Consider the following 5,841-nt stretch of genomic DNA (forward strand, 5'->3'; position numbering starts at 1 on the left):
ATATACTCTCATCACTCTGCCTCCATTCTGTGCTGTAGAGTGTGGAGAGGAGAGCGGCCTCAGATATACTCTCATCACTCTGCCCCCGTCCTGTGCTGTGGAGTGTGGAGAGGAGAGCGGCCTCAGATATACTCTCATCACTCTGCCCCCGTCCTGTGCTGTAGAGTGTGGGGAGGAGAGCGGCCTCAGATATACTCTCATTACTCTGCCCCCATCCTGTGCTGTAGAGTGTGGGGAGGAGAGCGGCCTCAGATATACTCTCATCACTCTGCCTCCATTCTGTGCTGTAGAGTGTGGAGAGGACAGCGGCCTCAGATATACTCTCATCACTCTGCCCCCGTCCTGTGCTGTAGAGTGTGGGGAGGAGAGCGGCCTCAGATATACTCTCATCACTCTGCCCCCGTCGTGTGCTGTAGAGTGTGGGGAGGAGAGCGGCCTCAGATATACTCTCATCATTCTGCCCACGTCGTGTGCTGTAGAGTGTGGGGAGGAGAGCAGCCTCAGATATACTCTCATCACTCTGCCCCCATCCTGTGCTGTAGAGTGTGGGGAGGAGAGCGGCCTCAGATATACTCTCATCACTCTGCCCCCGTCCTGTGCTGTAGAGTGTGGGGAGGAGAGCGGCCTCAGATATACTCTCATCACTCTGCCTCCATTCTGTGCTGTAGAGTGTGGAGAGGAGAGCGGCCCCAGATATACTCTCATCACTCTGCCCCCCTCCTGTGCTGTATAGTGTGGAGAGGAGAGCAGCCTCAGATATACTCTCATCACTCTGCCCCTGTCCTGTGCTGTAGAGTGTGGAGAGGAGAGTGGCCTCAGATATACTCTCATCACTCTGCCCCGTCCTGTGCTGTAGAGTGTGGGGAGGAGAGCGGCCTCAGATATACTCTCATCACTCTGCCCCTGTCCTATGCTGTAGAGTGTGGAGAGGAGAGCGGCCTCAGATATACTCTCATCACTCTGCCCCCGTCCTGTGCTGTAGAGTGTGGGGAGGAGAGCGGCCTCAGATATACTCTCATCACTCTGCCCCCGTCCTGTGCTGTAGAGTGTGGGGAGGAGAGCGGCCTCAGATATACTCTCATCACTCTGCCCCCGTCCTGTGCTGTAGAGTGTGGGGAGGAGAGCGGCCTCAGATATACTCTCATCACTCTGCCCCCGTCCTGTGCTGTAGAGTGTGGGGAGGAGAGCGGCCTCAGATATACTCTCATCACTCTGCCCCCGCCCTGTGCTGTAGAGTGTGGGGAGGAGAGCGGTCTCAGATATACTCTCATCACTCTGCCCCCGTCCTGTGCTGTATAGTGTGGGGAGGAGAGCGGTCTCAGATATACTCTCATCACTCTGCCCCCGTCCTGTGCTGTATAGTGTGGGGAGGAGAGCGGTCTCAGATATACTCTCATCACTCTGCCTCCATTCTGTGCTGTAGAGTATGGGGAGGAGAGCGGCCTCAGATATACTCTCATCACTCTGCCCTCGTCCTGTGCTGTAGAGTGTGGGGAGGAGAGCGGCCTCAGATATACTCTCATCACTCTGCCCTCGTCCTGTGCTGTATAGTGTGGGGAGGAGAGCGGTCTCAGATATACTCTCATCACTCTGCTCCCGTCCTGTGCTGTAGAGTGTGGAGAGGAGAGCAGCCTCAGATATACTCTCATCACTCTGCCCCCGTCCTGTGCTGTAGAGTGTGGACAGGAGAGCGGCCTCAGATATACTCTCATCACTCTGCCCCCATCCTGTGCTGTATAGTGTGGAGAGGAGAGCAGCCTCAGATATACTCTCATCACTCTGCCCCCGTCCTGTGCTGTAGAGTGTGGACAGGAGAGCGGCCTCAGAAAAACTCTCATCACTCTGCCCCCATCCTGTGCTGTATAGTGTGAAGAGGAGAGCGGTCTCAGATATACTCTCATCACTCTGCCTCCATTCTGTGCTGTAGAGAGTGGAGAGGAGAGCGGCCTCAGATATACTCTCATCACTTTGCCCCCGTCCTGTGCTGTAGAGTGTGGGGAGGAGAGCGGCCTCAGATATACTCTCATCACTCTGCCCCCGTCCTGTGCTGTGGAGTGTGGAGAGGAGAGCGGCCTCAGATATACTCTCATCACTCTGCCCCCGTCCTGTGCTGTAGAGTGTGGGGAGGAGAGCGGTCTCAGATATACTCTCATCACTCTGCTCCCGTCCTGTGCTGTAGAGTGTGGAGAGGAGAGCAGCCTCAGATATACTCTCATCACTCTGCCCCCGTCCTGTGCTGTAGAGTGTGGACAGGAGAGCGGCCTCAGATATACTCTCATCACTCTGCCCAAGTCCTGTGCTGTAGAGTGTAGAGAGGAGAGCGGCCTCAGATATACTCTCATCACTCTGCCCCCGTCCTGTGCTGTATAGTGTGGAGAGGAGAGCGGCCTCAGATATACTCTCATCACTCTGCCCCCATCCTGTGCTGTAGAGTGTGGAGAGGAGAGCAGCCTCAGATATACTCTCATCACTCTGCCCCCGTCCTGTGCTATAGAGTGTGGAGAGGAGAGCGGCCTCAGATATACTCTCATCACTCTGCCCCCATCCTATGGTGTAGAGTGTGGAGAGGAGAGCGGCCTCAAATATACTCTCATCACTCTGCCCCCGTCCTGTGCTGTAGAGTGTGGACAGGAGAACGGCCTCATATATACTCTCATCACTCTGCCCCCATCCTGTGCTGTAGAGTGTGGAGAGGAGAGCAGCCTAATATATACTCTTATCACTCTGCCCCCGTCCTGTGCTGTAGAGTGTGGAGAGGAGAGCGGCCTCAGATATACTCTCATCACTCTGCCCCCATCCTGTGCTGTAGAGTGTGGAGAGGAGAGCGGTCTCATATATACTCTCATCACTCTGCCCCCGTCCTGTGCTGTAGAGTGTGGAGAGGAGAGCGGCCTCAGATATACTCTCATCACTCTGTCCCTGTCCTGTGCTGTAGAGTGTGGGGAGGAAAGCGGCCTCAGATATACTCTCATCACTCTGCCCCCATCCTGTGCTGTAGAGTGTGGAGAGGAGAGCGGCCTCAGATATACTCTCATCACTCTGCCCCCATCCTGTGCTGTAGAGTGTGGAGAGGAGAGCGGCCTCAGATATACTCTCATCACTCTGCTCCCGTCCTGTGCTGTAGAGTGTGGGGAGGAGAGCGGCCTCAGATATACTCTCATCACTCTGCCCCCGTCCTGTGCTGTAGAGTGTGGAGAGGAGAGCGGCCTCAGATATACTCTCATCACTCTGCCCTCGTCCTGTGCTGTATAGTGTGGGGAGGAGAGCGGTCTCAGATATACTCTCAACACTCTGCCTCCATTCTGTGCTGTAGAGTGTGGGGAGGAGAGCGGCCTCAGATATACTCTCATCACTCTGCCCTCGTCCTGTGCTGTAGAGTGTGGAGAGGAGAGCGGTCTCAGATATACTCTCATCACTCTGCCCCCATCCTGTGCTGTATAGTGTGGAGAGGAGAGCTGCCTCAGATATACTCTCATCACTCTGCTCCCGTCCTGTGCTGTAGAGTGTGGGGAGGAGAGCGGCCTCAGATATACTCTCATCACTCTGCCCCCGTCCTGTGCTGTATAGTGTGGGGAGGAGAGCGGCCTCAGATATACTCTCATCACTCTGCCCCCGTCCTGTGCTGTAGAGTGTGGAGAGGAGAGCGGTCTCAGATATACTCTTATCACTCTGCCCCCGTCCTGTGCTGTATAGTGTGGAGAAGAGAGCGGCCTCAGATATACTCTCATCACTCTGCCCCCGTCCTGTGCTGTAGAGTGTGGAGAGGAGAGCGGCCTCAGATATACTCTCATCACTCTGCCCCCGTCCTGTGCTGTAGAGTGTGGAGAGGAGAGCGGCCTCAGATATACTCTCATCACTCTGCTCCCGTCCTGTGCTGTAGAGTGTGGAGAGGAGAGCGGCCTCAGATATACTCTCATCACTCTGCCCTCGTCCTGTGCTGTAGAGTCTGGAGAGGAGAGCGGTCTCAGATATACTCTCATCACTCTGCCCCCGTCCTGTGCTGTAGAGTGTGGAGAGGAGAGCGGTCTCAGATATACTCTCATCACTCTGCCTCCGTCCTGTGCTGTAGAGTGTGGAGAGGAGAGCAGCCTCAGATATACTCTCATCACTCTGCTCCCGTCCTGTGCTGTAGAGTGTGGAGAGGAGAGCGGCCTCAGATAAACTCTCATCACTCTGCCCCCATCCTGTGCTGTATAGTGTGGAGAGGAGAGCAGCCTCAGATATACTCTCATCACTCTGCTCCCGTCCTGTGCTGTAGAATGTGGGGAGGAGAGCGGCCTCAGATATACTCTCATCACTCTGCCCCCGTCCTGTGCTGTATAGTGTGGAGAGGAGAGCGGCCTCAGATATACTCTCATCACTCTGCTCCCGTCCTGTGCTGTAGAGTGTGGAGAGGAGAGCGGCCTCAGATATACTCTCATCACTCTGCCCTCGTCCTGTGCTGTAGAGTCTGGAGAGGAGAGCGGTCTCAGATATACTCTCATCACTCTGCCCCCGTCCTGTGCTGTAGAGTGTGGAGAGGAGAGCGGTCTCAGATATACTCTCATCACTCTGCCTCCGTCCTGTGCTGTAGAGTGTGGAGAGGAGAGCGGCCTCAGATAAACTCTCATCACTCTGCCCCCATCCTGTGCTGTAGAGTGTGGAGAGGAGAGCAGCCTCAGATATACTCTCATCACTCTGCTCCCGTCCTGTGCTGTAGAATGTGGGGAGGAGAGCGGCCTCAGATATACTCTCATCACTCTGCCCCCATCCTGTGCTGTAGAGTCTGGAGAGGAGAGCGGTCTCAGATATACTCTCATCACTCTGCCCCCGTCCTGTGCTGTAGAGTGTGGAGAGGAGAGCAGCCTCAGATATACTCTCATCACTCTGCTCCCGTCCTGTGCTGTAGAGTGTGGAGAGGAGAGCGGCCTCAGATAAACTCTCATCACTCTGCCCCCATCCTGTGCTGTATAGTGTGGAGAGGAGAGCAGCCTCAGATATACTCTCATCACTCTGCTCCCGTCCTGTGCTGTAGAATGTGGGGAGGAGAGCGGCCTCAGATATACTCTCATCACTCTGCCCTCGTCCTGTGCTGTAGAGTGTGGAGAGGAGAGCGGTCTCAGATATACTCTCATCACTCTGCCTCCGTCCTGTGCTGTAGAGTGTGGACAGGAGAGCGGCCTTAGATATACTCTCATCACTCTGCCCCCGTCCTGTGCTGTATAGTGTGGGGAGGAGAGCGGCCTCAGATATACTCTCATCACTCTGCCCCCGTCCTGTGCTGTATAGTGTGGGGAGGAGAGTGGCCTCAGATATACTCTCATCACTCTGCCCCCGTCCTGTGCTGTAGAGTGTGGAGAGGAGAGCGGCATCAGATATACTCTCATCACTCTGCCCCCGTCCTGTGCTGTATAGTGTGGGGAGGAGAGCGGCCTCAGATATACTCTCATCACTCTGCCCCTGTCCTATGCTGTAGAGTGTGGGGAGGAGAGCGGTCTCAGATATACTCTCATCACTCTGCCCCCGTCCTGTGCTGTAGAGTGTGGGGAGGAGAGCGGCCTCAGATATACTCTCATCACTCTGCCCCTGTCCTATGCTGTAGAGTGTGGAGAGGAGAGCGGCCTCAGATATACTCTCATCACTCTGCCCCCGTCCTGTGCTGTAGAGTGTGGAGAGGAGAACGGTATCAGATATACTCTCATCACTCTGCCCCCATCCTGTGCTGTAGAGTGTGGACAGGAGAGCGGCCTCAGATATACTCTCATCACTCTGCCCCCGTCCTGTGCTGTAGAGTGTGGAGAGGAGAGCAGCCTCAGATATACTCTCATCACTCTGCCCCCGTCCTGTGCTGTAGAGTGTGGG

The sequence above is a fragment of the Anomaloglossus baeobatrachus genome, chromosome 4 (assembly GCF_048569485.1).
Source record: "Anomaloglossus baeobatrachus isolate aAnoBae1 chromosome 4, aAnoBae1.hap1, whole genome shotgun sequence".
Classification (NCBI taxonomy): domain Eukaryota; kingdom Metazoa; phylum Chordata; class Amphibia; order Anura; family Aromobatidae; genus Anomaloglossus; species Anomaloglossus baeobatrachus.